The following is a 22,248-nucleotide window of genomic DNA, read 5'->3' as shown; positions in this document are numbered from 1 at the left end:
GGAGCTGTTTTTGTTTGTGGAGAGAGGATGGAGATAGAGAGTATAGGAAAAACACTCTCCCTGAAAGCAGCTAGAGAGAAAGAGAAAGAGTGGAAACACTAGCAAGGAACTGAACAAGAAAAGGAGAAAGGAGATGGTTCCAATACTGTTAGGACTCTATAAATGGGAGTACTCAGTCAGAAACTCTGAAGCTCAATACCTGGTCTGGGCTCTGGTGGGAAGGGTGAATCCCCAGGAGCAGACAGCAAGATCCAAGGGGTCCTCAGGCCACATGGGGAAAGGCAGTTCCCCTACCGGGAGGACATTTGGTAGAGGCCATGCAGCCTTCCCCCAGGCAAAGGCCCCAGTGGACCCCAGACAACAGCCACATTAGCTGTTGTTGGAACAAGGACACTAAGGAGTGGTGAAGCCAGGCACCAGATGTGTGTTGTGATTTACCATAGTCCCTGAACCGCCACTGCTACACAGGTGTGTGAAATTCTTCTGGGGTGGGCTGGTACCTGGCTGCAGTCTTCAGGTTTCTGCAGCAGCACAGTCATGTGAGCATTCCTAGGGGTGGGCCAAAACCAGTCCATTGCTTGGCAAGATCCTTCCTCAAAGGGCAGAGAAGGTTCCAGCTGCAAGGCCCTCAGAAGTGAGGGGTTTGGAAACACAGGCCCATCTGACATAAAACTCGGGAGGGAGGTTGCTCTAGGTAGACTGACAGCTTGGTCATGAACAGTGTGGAAGTGGAGAGAGGACAGAAGCTGGAGACAAAGGAGGGGTGCTTGATTATCGGTTAGTAGGAGCACAGAGTTCTGATGCTAGAGACAGGGAAACTGGGTGATGCCATTTTCACCTCTCCCATGCAATCACATACACACTTGTGGTACCACACCATTCCACCCCAGTAGGCTAAGTACTGCCACGTTGTGGAGAACAGAGCTGTTACACCAAGCACCATCCAACTGCACCAAACAAGCCCTACAGGACCACCACAAGTGTCTCTGCCTACTTAGCTTGTGGAGTATAAAGTGTTTCATAGTTTGACTTCTAGGGGAAACTGGATGTGATTTCATTTGACTTCATTCTTTTTGTTGATCCATCTATTCATTTTTTTTCTTATTCTTGGATACAAAAAGAGAAAAAAAATATTTGTGCTTTCCATTTTTATAAAAAATATTTTAAAAATTTTTTCTACTATATTTATTACTTTTTCATAATATTTTTAATCTATTTCACCTTCCTAATTTAATTTTATTCTAATTTCTGTATACATTAGGAAAATTTTTAAAGTTTTCTTACTTTTTTTTTTTTTTTGTCTTTTCTTTCCTCTTCTCTATTTATCAAGCTGCTTTCAACAACCAGACCAAAACACACCTAGGATCTGGCTTCCTTTATTTGATTTTTTTGTGTTGTTTTTAATTTTTAAAATTTAATTATTTTATTTTATTAATTCTGTTTCTTCCTCCGAAATGGTGAAACAAAGGAATTCATCCCAAAACAAAGAACAGGAAGAAATGACAGCCAGAGACTTAATCAACACAGATATAAACAAGATGTCTAAACTAGAATTCAGAATCACGATAATACGAACACTATCTGGGGTTGAAAAAAACCAAAGAATCCTTTTCTGTGGAGATAAAAGAAGTAAAATCTAGTCAGGACGAAATTAAAAATGCAGTAACTGAGACACAATGTTTAATGAATGTCCTGGTGGCAAGAATGGATGAAGCAGAGCAGTGAATCAGCAAAGTAGAAGACAAAATTACAGAGAATAGTGAAGCAGGAAAAAAAAAAGGAAAACTAAGGCAAAAGGGCACAATATAAGAATTAGAGAACTCAGTGACTCAATAAAAAGGAATAACATCTGAATCATAGAGGTCCCAGAAGATGAAAAGAGAAAAAAAGGGTACAAGGTTTATGTGAGCAAATCACAGCAGAAAACTTTCCTAACCTGGGAAAAGACATCGACATTAAAATCTAAGAAGCACAGAGAACTCCCATTAGATTCAACAAAACTGACCATCAAGTAGGGATATCATAGTCAAATTCATAAGATACACAGACAAGGAAAGAATTATGAAAGCAGCAAGGGAAAAAAAGTCCTTAATCTACAAGGGAAGACAGATCAGGTTCACAGCAGACCAATCCACAGAAATGAGGCAGGCCAGAAAAGAGTGGCAGGATATATTCAATGTGCTGAATCAGAAAAATATGTAGCCAAGAATTCTTTATGCAGCAAGGCTGTCATTTAAAATAGAAGGAGAGACAAAGAGTTTCCCATACAAACAAAAGCTAAAGGAGTTTGTAAACACTAAACCAGCCCTGCAAGAAATTTTAAGGGGGACTCTATGTGGGGAAAAAAGATGAAACAAACAAACAAACAAAAAGACCAAAAACTAGAAAAGAGCAGAGAACACCACCAGAAACTCCAACTCTACAGGCAACACAACGGCAAAGTTCATATCTTTCACTACTCACTCTCAATGTCAATGGACTAAATGCTCCAATCAAAAAACAGGGCAACAGGGGCACCTGGGTGGCTCAGTTGGTTAAGCGTCCAACTTCAGCTCAGGTCATGATCTCACAGTTTGTGAGTTTAAGCCCTGCGTTGAATTCTGTGTTGACAGCTCAGAGCCTGGAGCCTACTTCACATTCTTTGTCTCCCTCTCTCTCTCTCTGTCCCTCCCCTGCTTGTGCTCTGTCTCTCTCTCTCTGTCTCAAAAATAAAATAAACATTAAATTTTTTATTAAAAAAACATAGGGTAATAGAATGGATAAGAAAACAATATGTATATATATGCTGTTTACAAGAGAACCATTTTAGACCTAAAGACACCTACAGATTGAAAGTAAGGGGATGGAGAGCCATATAGCATGCTAATGGTTGCCAAAAGAAAACCAGAATAGCCATACTTATATCAGACAAGCTAGAATTTAAAATAAAGACTGTAACAAGAAATGAAGAAGGGCATTATATCATGATTAAGGGGTCTATCCACCAAGAAGACCTAACAATTGTAACTATTTATGCCCCCAATGTGAAATAACCCATATATACAAATCAGTTAATCACAAACATAAAGATAGTCATTGACATTAATACCATAATAGTAAGGGAATTCAACCTCCCACTTACAACAATGGGCAGATCATCTAATCAGAAAATCAACAAGGAAACAATGGCTTTGAATGACACATAGAACCAAATGGACCTAACAAATATATTCATAATATTTTTTTCCTAAAGCAGCAGAATACACATTCTTCTCGAGTGCACATGGAACATTCCCAGGATAAATAACATACAAGGACACAAATCAGCCTTCAAACAAGTACAAAAAGATGAAAATCATACCGTGCACATTTTCCGAATACAACACCACGAAACTCGAAAAAAAAAAAAAAGCCCACAAGAAAAACATTGGAAAGACAACAAATACTTGGAGACTAAAAAGCATCCTACCAAAGAATTAATGGGATAACCAGGAAGCTAAATTAAAAAGTACACGGAAACAAATGAAAATGATAACACCACAGACCAAAACCTCTGGGATGCAGCAAAGGCAGTCATCAGAGGGAAGTATATAGCAATCCAGGTCTTCCTAAAGAAGAAGAAAGGACTCAGATACATAACCTAAAACCTTACACCTTAAAAGGCTGGAAAAAAACAACAAATAAAATCCAAAACCAGCAGAAGACAGGAGATAATAAAGATTAGGGTAGAAATCAATGCTATCAAAATAAAAGAAAAAAACAGTAGAACAGATCAATGAAACCAGAAGCTCGTCCTTTGAGTTAACAAAATTGTTAAACCCCTGGTCAATTTGATCAAACAGAAAAAGGAAAGGACCCAAATAAATAAAATCAAGAATGAAAGAGAAGAGATCACAACCAACAGCACAGAATACAAACAATAAGAGAATATTGTGAGCAATTACATGCCAATAAATGGGGCCCTCTGGAAGAAATGGATAAATTCCTAGAAACATATAAACTACCAAAACTGAAACAGTAAGAAATAGAAAATTTGAACAGACCCATAACCAGTAAAGAAATTGAATTAGTAATCAAAAATCCCCTCAAAAATCAAGAATCCAGGCCTGGATGGATTTCCAGCAGACTTCTACAAAACACTTAAAGAAAAGTTGAAACCTATTCTGTAAAAACTGTTTCAAAAAATAGAAATGGAGGGAAAACTTCCAAACTCATTCTATGAGGCCAGCATTACCTTGATCCCCCCAAACAGACAAAGATCCCACTAAAAAAAGGAGAACTACAGACCAATTTCCCTGATGAACATGGATTCAAAAATTCTCAAGAAGATACTAGCCAACTAGATTCAACAACACATTAAAAGAATTAATCAAAAACAGTGAAATCTTGCCATTTGCAACAATGTGGATGGAACTAGAGGGTATAATGCTAAGCGAAATTAGGGAAAGACAAATATCATGACTTCAGTCATATATGGAATTTAAGATATAAAACAGATGAACATAGGGGAATGCAAGCAAAAATAACATAAAAACAGGGAGGGGGACAAAACATAAGAGACTTAAATATAGAGGGCAAATTGAGAGTTGCTGGAAGGACTGTATATTGGGTTATCACTAAATGGGGAAGAAGCATTAAGGAAAACACTTGTTGGGATGAGCACTGGTGTTATACGTAGGGGATGAATCACTGGATTCTACTCCTGCAATCATTATTGCACTATATGCTAATTAACTTAGATATAAATTAAAAAATAATAAACTTAAAAAATAAATGCAAAAAACCCTTGTGCATTTATTTTTCTGTAGAACTTTATTATTAATACTTGTTGTTCTAAAAATACATAAAATAATTTGTTGACAATTGTATTGGGGTTGCATGATGTAAAAATATACATTAATCAGTGAATCACGAGATTTTTGCATAGATGTACTTAAGGAAATACATTAACCAGATATATTTTTACGTCTTTATGATGTTGAGTAACCTTATCTTGAACAAAGAATGGCTTTCCATTTGTTCAGATATACTCCTAAGCATTATAGTTGTGTGTTTTTTCTCATACAGATGTCGCTCATTGAAAAAAAAAATCCCTGGCAGTGTATATTATTATTGCTCTTTTATATTTTTATTTTATTTACTTTTTAAAAATTTATTTTATTGATTTTTAGAGAGAGAGAGAGAGAGAGAGAGAGAGAGAGATTGAGAGAGAGGGAGAGAGAGAATCCCAAGCAGACTGGCTATCACTGTGGAGGCAGAGATGGGGCTCAAACTCACAGTGAGATCAATAGTTCTATGCTTAACTGGCTGAGCCACCCAGGCGTCCCTAGATATCTTTTTCTTTCACACAAAACCTTAGTGGTGAAAATCTCGCTCTTTTGGTGCCCCATTTTTACTGCTGCTTTAAATGGAGTTTCTGTTCCATTATATCTTGTAACTAGATGTGTATATGAAGAAAGTAGTGCTTGGCAGGAGAAGAAGCTGTGGTATGATGCAGGCATGACAAAGCTTCATCCTACCTGGTGGGAGCTCTGTAGCAAGGATCGCCTCTGATAGGAAGGCAGGGGAGATGGTTCTCCGCAGCTGAGCCAGATCCTGAAGGTGTTGAAAGCAACAGCTTGTCTCACTGCTTCATTCCCTACAGCTGGGCCACCAGTCTGTGAGAGGGGATTTGAGCAGTGCATCTCTACCACAGCTGGAAACTGTTATTTCAAGCTCAGTGAGAAAGCTGAGTGAGAACAAGAGAGAGCTCCTTTGGAGCCCAGGGGAACATTTAACCCAAGCAAGAGGCAGGAAAGTCTGAAAAAGTGGAGTGCGAAGAACATTAGGAACTGAAGTAAGTTTTGGAACTTTGTCAAAAATCTAAGGATTCATGCTAAGGGTTGAAAAATGTGAATTTCTCTGGCAAATGATTTATTTTGCAAGTTTTGGCTGTTCATTTTAAAATGAAAAAGAATGTTAGAGTGGATTGTGGGTTGAAGTGAGAAAAGTTGTTTTCTAGCATATTTTAAAAAATTGAGTATATTAAAATATTAGGAAATGGGTCCAGAGTAAAGGAATAAGTTAAATATGTCAAGGAAAAAGGAGCTAATTGATCATAAGAAATCTTCAAAGAGCCCCAGGGCACATATGGAATAATTATTTTTTTCCATATGTGAGAAAGAAATTGGAGGCTTTTAAAGAACTTGGGGAAGCCCAACTCAGAGTTGTGAAGATTTGGGCACAAAGATAACAAGAGAAATACCAAGATATCTGGGCTTCATTGAAAACCCACTTAGGTTGGACTCACAAAGGTATAATGACATCAGTCTAGAGCTGTGTTGTCCTATATGGTAACCAGTGGGTATATATGTCTATTTAATTAAAAGTTAAAACAATTAAAATCATAATTCAGTTCCTTAGATGCACTATTCACAGTTCTTCTACTCAATTGGACAACCAAGATATAGGAGATTCCATCACTGTAGAAAAATTCTATTGAATAGTCTATATTAGAAAGTTGGGTAATTTGTAAATAGTGTTCAGCAGCCAGGAGCAACCGCTGAGAGAACATACATTTACATGGTCCCCGTTCTGTAGAGAGCAGGAGATGGATGCTAAAACAAAACAAAATGGTGGCTTGTGAATACCATCTGGATATAAAAAGATAAGAAGAGGAAAGGGCTGATACATAGTTACTCTTAGAGATGTCCAGGACTTTGGCATTTGAAGAGGAGGAGTCTCAGAGTGAAAGACCCAGAAAGATTGTATCAGAGGGAGGTAACTCTAAGATTTCACAGGTAGCATATTCTTGGCGAGGACAAAGCTCAGGGTGTGCTGGAAGTAGAATGGGTTTGTAGATTCATTCACTGGGAGAGCCAGGAAATATGGTGCTGGACAGATAACACAACTTAGATGCTGAAGTCACATATAAAGATTTAAGTTTGTCACGGGTAGGAAAACGGTTCGTTAAATGACAGAAATGGGGAATAATGGGAGTGATAGAGCCAAGTAACAAATGAAGCAAAAAGAAATAGGGATGGAGAGACATATGGGTTTGGAAACTAACTTGAGATTAGCTTTATGAACCAACCATACTGGTTATATTTTAGTACACCATTGTCATATTATTGTTATTTTTCCTACATATGAATGAAAAGGTAGCAAAATAAAATTGGAAGTTTGTAAGCATGGACTTAGATAAATCTGGGCTTCAAATATCAGTTCTGTAGCATTTACCAGTCATTTAGTTTGTGGTAACATTATATAACTTCACTAAGTTTCCTTTCTTCCTTTTTGAAACAGAAATTGTAAAGCTTATCTATCTCCAAGAGCATCATACCGATTCAACAAAATGATGCATTGACCCATCTTCTACTTAACCTTCTTTCTTTTCCCACTGTATTCTGGCCACACAATCCATTTTAACCCTTGAACATGTCATATTCATTTTTAACCTCAAAGCTTTTGCATTTCTCTGTCAGCTAAGTTTCATCTGAAAAAGGAATCAGTAGGATATATATATATATATACACACACACACATATATATATACATATATAATCTCCAAAATATGTATATATATACACACATATATATGTATATATACATATACATATACATGTATATGTGTGTATATATACATATATATATACATATATATATATGTATATATATATATATATATATATATATATATATATATATATATATATAATCTCCAAAATATGTAGGACAGATCATCAGGAAGGGTAGGCTGGAAATTCTTGCACATGTGTTGGAGCTATAATCTACAGGTGAAATTTCTTCTTCCTAGTGGGGAAAAAAAAATCAGTTCGGCTCTTGAGTTTCTTCAATTTGTTTGGATTAGGCCCACAGAGGTAATTGAAGATATTCTCCTTTATTTAAAGTTAGCTGGCTATAGATGGAATCATATCTACCAGATGACTTTTCAGCAAGACCCATATAGTGATTGATCAAATGACTAGTGTTTAATTGAACAATAGCATAACCAAACTGACACGTAAAACAGATCACAGCTCCTTAGTCCAATGTCTGGAACACTTTCCCTTGCTCTTCTTGTTCCCTCCGATTATGGACCTAGGTATATCCCGCCCCCCTCGTCTTTTTTTTTTTTTTTTTTTTGACTGCCTTGTATGATATACCTTCACTTATTATGTGACTCAGAAACCATGTTTATTTTATATTTGTGACACTTTTGTTCATTTGTTTCATTTATTTCCTGTCTCCTACACTTGCCTTAAAGATATGGATCATGCCTGTTCCCTTCGCTGCTGTATACCACATGTCTCACACTGAACTTGTCACACAGCACATAGAATATTTATTGAATAAAATATCTGGAAAAGAATAAACATTGAAATAACTATAGTTTCCAATTTTCTCCATGAGCTAGACTTCATTTTATAATTAATAAATGAGTTAATGGATTATTTTCCTATTTTTGCTTCTCTTACAAAATTATATTTCCAGATTTTCTTATTTACTGGCTACATATACACACACATTTACCAACCTCCTCTCCACACACACCAAGACATATGTGTATGAAGGTAGCTTACTTGAAAATTTAGATTTGTTTATTCCATATTGTTATAAAATGCAATGCATTAGATTTCAAAATTTGTGGTCATTTATAACTTGACAGTCTATTGTATATTTATGTTTTAACATTCCATAAATGTGATTAGGTTATGCCATTTTTTAATGTACAATATACTTTGTTCATTTTTCTTTTTTGCTTGTCTTTTCCCTTTAGCCAATATTTACCACTCTACTCACTCCTACTCTCTCCTGGAATGTGTTCTTAGTATATTTATTCATGTTTATGTAATTATAATCAAACATGTATAGGATTATAATCTATGCTGAGACTTGTTTTCTCAGTAAGACCTTGTAGAATTAATTGACTGATATAGTTCTAACTCAGTCTTAATAGTCTTAATAGTCACATAAGAATATATGGTACAGATGTCCTACTTTTTTTGAGCACTTTCTCTATCTGTGGGCATAGGCTCTATTTTTATATCTTAGCCCTTCAATTAGTTCTTCAGTACACAACCTGGCAATTTTTATTACTTCTATTTCAATGGGATAGAACAGAAAAATGATTGAGGGTCAGAGATAGCTTTCCAAACAAGTCTTATCAATTCACATTCCAGCTGATAATGATCTCTAAATTCTTGTCAAGAGCTAAAGATCTTATAGCTCTTTTAATTTTTATAGGTCTGATTAATGTAAATTGATATATTTAATGTTGAAAATTTGGATTAGGTTAGCAACTCTATTCATATCATTTAATATTTAATTGTCCAATTGTAAATACAAGTAAATCTAAATGTTTTTGATTGAAGAGATGCTTTTAAAATATTTTTTATTTCTGCTTAGGAATTTTGAATATCCCTTTGTTTATTGGATATGTCTCAGGAAAGATTGTGGTGTTAAATCTGTCATGTCCCTTAAAGAGTACTCTGCGTCCACGTTGGCATGTGTTGAAGAAAAGCTGGATGGCTACATGATCTTTATAAACTTACTTTGTTACTGATTTTTTGAAGACATAAAATTTAATTTACTTGAAAACCAGACTACTTTATGTTATATCATAATTGTATTATATACATATACTGTATTAAATTGTGGGTTATCTTGAAATCTACAATGCATATAGACAGAAAAATATCACTTTTTTGTGAAATAGAAACATTTCTAAAACCAAGAAAAGCCAAAAGGAAAAAAAAGTGGTCACTAAAGACAGCTAAAGTTTTCTGCTGATTTTTGTTTCTACTTTTCCTGGCAGAAGTATGTCTGCACTAGCATTGAACTTTTTAACGTTAGTGAATGTATGTATTGTAGGAATAATAAGTTGCATGAATACTTGCTTTGTTTTAAAATGCATATGCGTTTAAAGATTAAAAATCCTTAAACAAAGGATGATCATGTTCCTCAGTTCTGAACATAACATTATGCATCAATTTCATTAGGAGATATTAGGCTTATAGCTGAACTTGAGTATTCATTTTTTTTCTATACTAAGTTCATTTCTCTTTTGAGTGTCTTTTCAGAAAATATAATTTTTAGAACATAATAATGTTGAAAGGTTACATCCAAGAACACATTTTGTTGTTAAATGAGACTATTGTGTATTCTTTTAATTTAAAATATAAGATACATGCAACATGTCAATGGTGTTATAATGCTTCTTTGTATCATATACTTAAAACCAATTTATTATTATTATTATTTTTTATTGCACAGGAAATGGACTAGAAATAGACTTGGTCAATTTACAAGGTCTCATTTCACTTAGAAATTTCACATATATTTCAGCCACTTTTATTGACAATAGCTATAGTTGAGTTTCTAATTGTTTAGAAAATGGCATAAGGTAATCATACAGTGTGTCTGAGTTTCTATATTTTATCTACCTCCCATCCCAGGGGTTAATAATTGATATGCAAATTCACTGTAGGTTTTGATTAACTGGAATGGGCCAAGAGGACACTGTAGATAATACAGTGGTGGAAGAGGATGTGAGATTTGGAGATAAAAATAAGGATGATATAAAGGTTAGTTTTTGTGTTTGGCTCTCTCTGAGCTGGAGTTCCCACAAACTAAAAGATGACATAATGGTTTAAAATGGTAATAAGGGCCACACAAGAATGTTAGGAAGGGTCTGGTGCTGAAAATTGTATGTCTTGAGTTATCTTTTGTGGCAGAAATAATTTGCTTGTCAGTATTCTAGAGTAATAAATGTGGGCCAATTATGTTTGCTTGAGAGCCTTACTAATTGTAACTGGAAGAATTTTAGCAAACGTACCAATGTTAAAGTTTTTTTTAAACTTAAAATGATCTGTAGGCTAAATCGTGTTTTTTTTTTTTTCCAATATTGTCAACTGGAGTGCATGCTAATGATTATTTTGCTAGTTGTAAGGATACAAAATGATTAAAGTATGACCTCTAGCCTCAATAAAAATGCAGTTTGTTAAAGGTATTCAAAAGATAAATAAGGCCATCCAAAAGGAAAACTGAGGAATGGGGTTAAAAAAAAAAAGAGAAAAAAAAGGAAGGAATGCAACATTTATATTCATACAAAAGGCAAAATGTAAAACCAGTTTTCATAATACATATTTAATTATATTTTTCATGGTTCTAAAAGTCACAGGTTTGTTTTCTTTTTTCTTTTCTTTTCCTATTGAGTATACTCCCTAGCAAACACCTATACCACATTAAAAAAAAAATTAATGTTTATTTATTTTTGAGAGACAGAGACAGAGCATGAGCGGGGGAAGGGCAGAGGGAGAGAGACACAGAATCCCAAGCAGGCTCCAGGCTCTGAGCTGTCAGCACAGAGCCTGGCGGGGGTGCAGGTGCAGGGCTCAAACTCACAAGTGGTGAACTCATAACCTGAGCCAAAGTCAGACGCCCAACCGACTGAGCCACCCAGGCATCCCACACCTATACCACATTTTATGCATGAAGTCTTACCTGAGTATTTATGGAAATAGCCTACATTCTGTACTCTTTCTAGATTCCTTTTCTTTCTTATTAAATAATTCTTTTTATAAATTCCACTACCTCAATTTTTATACTCCAAAACTTGTTAATGTGAGATATCAATATCTCTGAATGTATGTCCACAAGTAAATGTACTACATATATAGTCTTTCATTGAGAGAACTCTTCAAAACAAAACCTTACCCAGTTGTGAGAGTTCAGGGTCTAGGACAGAAGGAAATCTTTTAGATAGGTGTGCCTTTCAACCTTTTTGGTATCACATTCTGCTCCTCTGGCAGTGTCAAGATAGAAAACTTGAAATATTACTATATAGACACATATCATCTGTCATGTATATTGGTAGGTTATTGAAAAATCTGTGTTTATCTGGGTCACAATCCCTGTGGTGGATATCTAATGCATAAATTTGTATTGACTGCATACACTGTGTTTTCTATGAGGATGAGTAAAGAAAGACATATCATAAAGCATTTTTAGTGCTAAAATGCTGCATCAGGCACCCTAATTTGCTGCAAATAAGACTAAATTAGAGTTTAAAATGAGAACATTGCTACCCTGTTCTTCTGGTAGCAATGCAGCATCCTAACAGCATGTAAGCCATCACAAGATTTAGAGCTCAACTCAATCAGTGGCAACAAAATTAGAAATAAATAGAGGAGGATCAATACAAAGCGTTGTCTGGAATAATGAAGCAGCCCTTGGCTGGAAAAATCTATTTTATTTTTCTTCTTTTAGCTAGGTGTTCTGCAAATATCTGACCTAGCTCAATAGGAGAAAGTGAGTCTACTTTGTAAAGACAAACACGAGTCAATAATAATACTATATATTATGTATAAATATAAACACATATGTGTGCATATCTTATATATATTTTTAAGATGACGTGGCAGAACAATAGAGCATGTAGGAACCAGTTGCATGGTTATAATTAATGCAGACTGTTAAACAGCATTTAATATATCTACCATTTGGTATGTTATTAACCAGTCTCCTTGTTATTTCTTGAATGAATCCCTTCAAGTTTCAGAGTTCAAGATATTATTTTGGCAAAACTACTTACAGAAGGAGCTTCTAATACATTTTAATATCAAGGTATGTGGTATACCTTGGAAAAGCAAAAATAATAGCCAAAGAATAATAACCAGTCATTACGTTCTAAGATTCTTAAAGTGCTGAATCCAACCTGTTTGCTAAGGAGTTTTGAGCTATCTTATGAAGGAAGTACTGGTTTCTTCTCTCATGTGATCAGGGGCGAGCATATAGCGGTAATGTGATTTGTCTGAATATCAGCACCAGCTTCATCCTGATAGGTCAGCATCAGTGCTTAGTGGGAAGAACAAGCCCTTTCTTTGGCATTATTGGGGAGTTGGGGTCTGATCCTTATGGCTGCAACTGCATGATGGAGACTTTGAGCGGCAGATTTTACTATATCACCCTTCCTGTTTGGTACAGAATCACTTTCCCTTTGATAACAGAAGTGGCAGTGTAGTCTTTTGTCTAAGACTTACAGTTGACCAGATTGAATTTTCTTAAGCCATGAGCCTAAGCCAGTTTCTATAACATTTCAAAGATGGAAAACACCTTTTCTAGCAGGCCAGCCAGAAGATGATCAGTCCTAAGAAGTTATTTATTTCCTTTCAATATCTTTGTTTGAAAATGACTTAGAACACATTTGGGTCTTGAATATTAATAACACATCTGCTTCTTGAATATTAATTAAAATGGGAGCTGATCTGAATTTTTACCTATAAATCAGAGCTGTGGATAGATGAGACTATTCCTTTAAAAAAATGTGCTTGGAAAGCTTGAGTTACAGTATATATACCATAGCCATATATAACTTAAATTCTATTGCAAATAAAAAATTATAAGTGTAGATTTATTTTCAAAAATATGTGAAAAATCTATTCAAGTAAAGGAAGAGTAGCATCACCAATTGATATCAATGTCCTTCAACTTTTTAAGGATGTAAATGGCCAAATTTTTATTTTAAGAGGTTATTTCTTATTTCATGGGAATTGAATCTTTAGAAAAATCATGTTTTAAACTTATACTTTTGGGGCGCCTGGGTGGCGCAGTCGGTTAAGCGTCCGACTTCAGCCAGGTCACGATCTCGCGGTCCGTGAGTTCGAGCCCCACGTCAGGCTCTGGGCTGACGGCTCAGAGCCTGGAGCCTGTTTCCAATTCTGTGTCTCCCTCTCTCTCTGCCCCTCCCCCGTTCATGCTCTGTCTCTCTCTGTCCCAAAAATAAATAAACGTTGAAAAAAATTTTTTTAAACTTATACTTTTATTTAAATTCAGACATTTGTAATTATAATCTCTCTATTAATCACTGAACAAATATATTACCTATTAAAGTATAATACCCACAAACACAGTACAACCAAAACACCCCCAAAAAGTAATCCTTATTGTTCAAGATATTTAAATGTAAAATATTGTCATATTTAGAGGAGAATTTTAGAACTTTTTCAAATGTTCTTTTTGAAAAGGTTAATTTTTATATTCTTTTTAAAACAATTTTTTTTTCAACGTTTATTTATTTTTGGGGACAGAGAGAGACAGAGCATGAACGGGGGAGGGGCAGAGAGAGAGGGAGACACAGAATCGGAAACAGGCTCCAGGCTCCGAGCCGTCAGCCCAGAGCCCGACGCGGGGCTCGAACTCCGGGACCGCGAGATCGTGACCTGGCTGAAGTCGGACGCTTAACCGACTGCGCCACCCAGGCGCCCCTATATTCTTTATATATAAAAGGGAGGTATGAGATTTAATTCCTTTTCTTAATTTTTAATACAATATACAGATTACACTACAATATTTCACTTTCTTTTCATTACTTTCTTACTAGACATCCACTAAGATTATATTTTTTTTCCAACGTTTATTTATTTTTGGTGGATTATATTTTTAAAAATATAAAACCTCAGATACTTTTATTTAAGTATCATTATATTCAGAGCGATTACACTGAAATGGCAACGATTTTAATGCTAATTTAAATTGGCTTTCATTTACAGTATGTGATTTTTTTAAAGAAAGTGTTCAATGAAAAATTAACCGTAAAATGTTTTTAAGGCTACAACAGTCTCATCTGTCAATAGATCTAATTTATGCATACAAATTCAAATGAGTTTATAATTTAGTTAATCTACCAAAAACAGATGTGTAATAAGTCATTTCAGAAAATAAATACTTTGCCACTTTAATGGCTTGAAGTAATACGATCAACAAGCTTGAATCAATCGTCTCTATAGGCTGCAGGGTCTATAATAAGGGAGGAAGAATGCCCCATCTAATTACCACCTTAGACCTTTGAACGGTGAAGGAATGTCACTGGTTTACCTCAAAGGTGGATGATAATGGAAAAACTACTTCAGTTTCTGTCCCTTTGAGATGACACCTGGGACATCACTTCCTTTGGAGCTATTCAGAATTAGGTCACTGCTTGTTATCAGAATTCTTAAACACTATTTGCAGGGAATTCATTTTAACAAATAACACAGCAGCATTACCCAAAGTCTTTATGAATACTCTGAAAACATGTGAAATGAAATCCAAAAGTAGATTTTTTTTCCTAGCCAGAATGTTATAATCCAGAAGTACTTTTAAATTCTCACTTAATTGGGTCCTAAGAGTCAGGTGAGGTTAAGCACCAAACAAAATTAAAGTGAGGGGAAAGGGTATTTTCTTGCTGCTACCTTTATTTTATTTGTTTTTTCTTTTCTGTGTAGAATTCTTGTTTATTTTTCTTTTCTTCTTTTTACTTTTCTTTCTGCTGCTGCTGCTGCCGCTTCTGCTTCTTCTTGTAAGGGGAGAAATATACTTATTTCTACCCTTGTTGCATATTTTGGGATGAATTTACCAGCAGTCATGTGACTCCCATTTTCCTCTTATTAAATACACATCACTTTCCATCAGACATTAATTTAGTTGGTTTTTGAATTTAAAAAAGTCAGATATAAGATGAGATTACTAAAGTTCCTTGAAATATACCTAACAATCATAGTAATAAAAATATAGGCTTAATAGCAGAATGGATACATTGGAAATAAATGATCTAGAAAACCAAACTAAAGATTTTTTTTCCTAAAAATTTGATACAATTCAGGACAAAAAGATGAAAGAGAAAAAAATAGAAATATAAGCTACAGTGAAAATAAAAAGAAAAATAGCATGTTATCAAAGAAACAATAGAAAAAGTATACTGTAGAGGAAGAAAAATGTTTTAGATTAAAAGAACCATCCAATGATGAACAGAATATTAAAACCTAAGCACACAATACTAAACATTTGTAAAAAAAACAAAACCCACAACAAAACAAATAAGTGCATACATACATATATGTGTACATACTTCCATGGTAGATGGGGAACCTACAAAGGTATAAGAATAAAAATATCCATAACCAACTCATGTACAATGCTTGCAGAAAGCATCATAGAAGGAATGATGAAATAGTCACTCATTCATCCATCAACAAATTTAATGGAGCAACTAGTGTCTTTTTCAATCATTGTTCTAGTTGCTAGAAATATTTTCATGAAGAAAACATAAAAATGTCCCTACTTCCTCTCTATCATCAGTCATTTTGAATCTAAGTGCCAATGGTCAAATGAATATTCAAGTGGCAGGATAAAAGAAATACCTTTTTAATATTCAGAGATTCAAGAGATTTATAAACCACAGGCTAAGTTGAAAGAATTATCAGAAAATATTACTCGGGCAAATAAAAAGGTAACCACAGAAGAGGGGAAGAAAGAGTCAGAAATTAAAAAGCATTTAGAATATCTTTTCAAATCAACACATAATATTATATGTATTTTAAGAACAAAAGAGAGTTAGCTAGCTGTTACTTTTGCTGCAAAGGAATATGAACATGACAGTTAGTAATGCAAACATGTGAAGCTTATCAAATTTATCCAGCGCTCTAGTCATCTAAAATCCAGTCCATGCTGTATCCATAAAAAAGTACTACAGACCAAACTCACTTATGATTATTTATGTAGAAGACTTAAATAAAATATTATCAAGCCAAAGCTGACAATATCTTAAAAAATATTTATTTTTTAGTTTATTTTGAGAGAGAGTCTAAGCAGGAGAGGGGCAGAGAGAGAGGGGGAGAGATAGAATCCCAAGCAAGCTCCACACTGTCGGTACAGAACCTGACGTGGTGCTTGATCCCACAAACCATGAGATCATGACGTGAGTTGATACCAAGAGTCAGACACTTAACAACTGAGCCACCAGGTGCTCCCAAATATTTTAAAGTGAGATTTATTTCAGAATTCATGGAAATCCATTATATACATTAAAAATCCATTTGTATATCTACTACATAATATATAATTTATATTCTTGCCCAACAAATGTTCAACAAGCTTAGCACCTTAAAACGATACACACATACTATCTCCCAGTTTTGATGGCTCAGAAGTTCAAGCACAGCTTAATTGTTTCATCTGCTCAGAGTCTCTCCAGGCTGCAGGCAAAATGTGTCCTCTGAGGTCTGTGGTTTTTTCTCAAGATCACTTGGCATTATTCACTTCCTTGCATTGGTAGAACTGAGGTTCACTGTCTAACAAGGCCACTTCTCTCCATTTGCAGTTCACAAGCTTCTTCACATCCAGAAAGAGCACATCTCTGCTGCTTCTAGTCCCTAACTTCTTCTGTTTCTAACTTCTAAATCTGCTTTTAAGTGGCTAACCTGAATAGATCAGGCCCACTCAATATAATCCCCCCCTTTTTTTATTAACTGAAAGTAAATTAGGGGCTTTTGTTATATATGCAAAATCTCTTTAAAAATTCCATGTAATGTAATGCAATCACCAGAGTGATATCCCATTACCATTGCCATATTCCATTGGTTAGAATGAAGTTATGGACCTTGCATACACTCAAGTTGAGGGGATTGAATAAGGGCATGGGTCATTGTGGATGATTGTAGAATTATTCCCAAAATGTAATATTATGTATTGTAACAACATATAATATAACAATATATAATAGAAATAAAAATCCATTAATATATACATCGAACCATTCATTTATCCACCATGATATTCTAATAGAAATACAGAAAAATAACATATGATTACCTTTGTAGATTCTTAAAAGTCATTCAACGAATGTCACTCTTCTTTTTAAAATGACAATCAGTAATTTGAGATCAATGGATTTAACATGTTAGAATTAAAATACCTCAGCACCAGAGCCAGACACTTAATAGAAAAAAGCCTTAGTGGTTTTCCACTTAGAAATAAAAAAGGATATTTTTTATCTTCACTGCTACTTAACATTATGTTGAGAGAAGATTCTCCATGGTCTTTCTGGAGATCTCAACTTTTGCTGCAGAATGTATCTCAATGGTGTTTATATAAGTAAACAGTTTTAGAATACGACCTAATGGTTTCTTGCAGGGCCAGGACAGACTTGTTTAATGACCAGGATAGTAAGGATAATCTATGTCTTTCTTTGGGACAAAGGTTGAATGAATTTACTTATTTCCTCTTTACATGATTTGGGGTTTCGTAAGTTGGGAGTTCATCAGTTGTGACACAAACCCACTGTGTGAACAATATCTACCTTGGCTGCTCTATGTCACCCCTGTATAGAACTTGAAGGGTGAGGAAAACCAATCGTAATATAAAATTTATTCTACTTGCTTTGTTGTAATAAAATCCTTTGTGTCCTGTCTCTGTCAGCATCCCTTGAACTGTGGCAATCTGGTTTGTAAGCTTGCAAGTAGGGTAACAGATCAGATCCTTCAAAGCTCATGACACAGTTTTGAAGATGTTAGTTACTACAATGAGGTGATACAAAGCAATGAGCAGGATCAGAATTGAAAAAAAATGCATTATTTCCATATGCTTATAACTGGAATATATATCTTGGAATCTTCACAAAATCAATTATAAAGTGAAAACAAATATTAAGATAATAAGACAGAAATATAAATATGATCTCACTTATATATGGAAAACTTAAAATAATGAAAGGAAGGAAGAAAGAAAGAAAGAAGATCATGTATACAGAGAACAGATTGGTGGTTGTTGGAGGCAGGGGGTGGAGGGAGAAATGGGTGAATGAGGTCAAGAGATACAGACTGTTATAAAACAGACACATCATGAGGATGTAATATATAGCATGGTGACTACAGTAAGTGATACTGTATTGTATATTTGAAACTTGCTAAGAGATTAGATCTTGAAAGTTTTCATCACAAGAAAAAAAATTGTAACTGTACAAAGATAGATATTAACTAGATGTATTGTGGTGATCATTTTACAGTATGTACAAATATTAGCTCACTATGTTGCATACTAAAACTAATGTTATGTCAATTATACTTCTATTAAAAATAATGCATTAAATGCTTAGTTTTACAGCCAACATACTGAAAAACGGTCTTCAGTAAAAAAATGAAGAAAATGAAAAAGAGGAAATACTGAAAGAGAAGTTATTTTGATAGCAGAAATGAAATATTCTTAGGTGTAAAATTAAATAATACTGGAGAACCTATATGAATAACTGAAACATTTTTTAAAGACGTAAAAATAGACTTAAAGATAGAAAAAAAAAAACCCACCATCATTTACTTGGCTTGGACAACTCAAAACCAAAATGCCCAAATTAGATTATTCCCCAATTAATTTATGAATGTTTTAAAATTTCATGGGGCGCCTGGGTGGCGCAGTAGGTTAAGCGTCCGACTTCAGCCAGGTCACGATCTCGCGGTCCGTGAAATCGATCCCCGCGTCAGGCTCTGGGCTGATGGCTCAGAGCCTGGAGCCTGTTTCCGGATTCTGTGTCTCCCTCTCTCTCTGCCCCTCCCCCATTTATGCTCTGTCTCTCTCTGTCCCAAAAAAAATAAACGTTGAAAAAAAAATTTAAAATTTCAGTTAAAATAGGAACAAGTCCCTGCCTCCAACCCTGATCTAGGCACGTTGTTTAGGAAATTCACTTGGAAGAACAAATAAATGAGATTATTCAGGAAAACCCCAAACAAAGAAAACAGAGAATGGCTGGCACATCAACAGGGTAATGGAAACAGCCCCCCTTAAATATCATGCCAGACTCCCGCTGCAATGACCTGGTGTATTACAGCACACAGTGGTGACTGGAAGCATTTATATACACACATTCTCTCTGTCTTTGTCTCTGTCTCTCTCTCTCTGGAGGGGAATCAAACATTTGATGGCATATGTATTTGTTTTTATTTACATTATTCCTTTTATAGCTCCTTTTAAAGGTCATGGCCATACCTCTGAGATTTTTCTTGAATTCCATTTTTTCTTTGAATTTAGTGAAACAGATGTGTTTGTCTTCCTGAAATTTTTATTGTTGCTTTCTCATGTTTATGGTCCCCAAGTTGTTTTGTGGGATTCTTTCATTTTTTACTAGTTTACTTATTTTAAAATGGCAGTAACATTGACCCTTGCTGTTATTTTCACCTCAAATGTCGCAAAAACATTGTCAGAATAATCATTTTTATGATAAGGTAGTGTTTCAGTCATTTATTTTCAAGTTGAACACCTATTGATCTGCAGTTTCTGGATTGCAGAAGGAGATTAAAGAACATAAAATGTGCTACTTAAACACTATTAAACTTTTCTGACAGTTTATTAAAAAACAATTTGTCATGAATTCATTTTTCTAAAAGGATTTTAATCTTTTGTTTATTTTCATACTATGGATTCCTCCATTCTATTTTTTAAACAATACTTAAATATCATCTCGGGAAAAAAAGTAAAATTTCTCTAGCATCAGAATTGAAGTGGGTCTTGTCCATTATTAAGTTAACATTTTTTGAGCATCTGCAATATGCCAGACAACATGTCCACTGAAGAGTTAAAGTGCCTTTGATCAATTTGACTTTGGATGGAAAAAACAGCATGAAAAGCAATACACTGGTATTAGAGTGTCAAAATATACCAGATGTAGTGAATTACTAAGAGATAGGGACTTCTTTTTTCAGTAGCTGGCAAAGGTAAATATATTGGCAGCAATGGCTTTCCTTCTCTTGTCTTTTGCCCTTCACTTTTGGTTTGCTTGCCTTTGTCTTATGGCATATGCTTGATGAACTCCCTTTTGTTTCTGCAGAGGGCTATTGGGTGGTCCCCTTGCCTTCTGTACTCTCTTTCTCAGCCATACATCACATGTATCATGCTGTTTTAAATTACTGTGTCTTATGTTAACAGCTTCATATTCTTTCTAATAGTTTGTTGATTGATGACACTAACTTAACCTCTGATCTCCTTTAAAACTTATCAGTTTATCTTGAGTTACACTTGCATTGCTTATTTTGACTTTTCTGGCGCCAATTTACAACTATATCTTTACTTACTAAGTGATACACTGACTCCTTGTTTGGCCATGATATTTAGAGTGACTTGGTAGTTGGAGATAAGATACACTTTAGATATCCCTTATCTACTACCAAATATGGTTTGTTCATTTGTTCACTATGTATATACTCAGCAACTTTGTGCACATATAGGCTCTGTATTTTTTTTTTTTTTGGTAGAATTACCATTGAACATAATAAGGTCATGACCCTCATAAGAGTAAGCTCTCCTTTGTGGGAGATAACAATGGCAATAAACTAAAGATAAAACAATATAGTATACAATAGTAATAAGCTCAATATTATGGAGTAAGGCAGGACAAAGGGATAGAGAATGATGGAAATGAGGACAAGCTAATCTTCTATAAAGAATAGTCAGTGATTCCTCTCTAAAGGGTAGCTTGCTCCAGATGGACAAAGGGCAACTATTTATGCAAAAAAATGTATCCAATTAGATTGAAGAGCATTGAGGTAGAAGGGAGAGTAAGAACAGAAGCTCTGAAGTGGGAATAAGGGCAGTTGTTTGTAGTATAGAAAGAAGGAATTAATTGTGGAATGCCAAGCAGAAAGGAACTCAAAATGAGCCAGATATATATTTTTTCCCGTTTTGGAGATGTGAGTCTGTCTTTGAAAACACTACACAAATGTTATGTATTAATTAGTATTTACCATTTTCTCTGGAGCAGCATGTAATAATTTTAGTACAACAATTAATATGTATTAGTATCTTATTTAGTCATTACAATATTTGGGAGATTATAAAGATAAGTATGTCAGTGATTTTTACAAGTAAGGAAACTAAGGAGTTATGACTTGTCTGATATAAACAGTTAAGTGTTGTATTTGGAACTTGTTGGGGATTCTTTGTATAATCACTTAACTCTCTTTGTCACTGGTTTATACTATTTAGAAACAATGTTCGCAGAACCAAATTGGTATCATTATTTACTTTTATTAATGGTGTCCCAGTAACTCAAGAATCCTTTTCATTAAATGGAGCATTTAGAACACAATTTGAAGTTGGTGTCAAATGAGGTTTTCCTACAGGGGGCCTCAAATTGAGACATGAGGTGGTGGGGGAGGAATTTACTTCTGTATGTAGCCTCAGAGTTTTGTTTTTTTTTTTTAATTTTTTTTAACATTTATTTATTTTTGAGACAGAGAGAGACAGAGCATGAATGGGGGAGGGGCAGAGACAGAGGGAGACACAGAATCGGAAGCAGGCTCCAGGCTCTGAGCCATCAACCCAGAGCCTGACGCGGGGCTCGAACTCACAGACCGCGAGACTGTGATCTGAGCCGAAGTCGGACACTCAACCGACTGAGCCACCCAGGCGCCCCTACTCAGAGTTTATTTAACAAGATACCTTCATGTAGGATCTCAGTGTTGCTTTGCTAACTCAATAGTTTCC

This window comes from Felis catus, chromosome B4 (genome assembly GCF_018350175.1).
Source record: "Felis catus isolate Fca126 chromosome B4, F.catus_Fca126_mat1.0, whole genome shotgun sequence".
Lineage (NCBI taxonomy): Eukaryota > Metazoa > Chordata > Mammalia > Carnivora > Felidae > Felis > Felis catus.
This window is presented reverse-complemented; position numbering follows the sequence as displayed.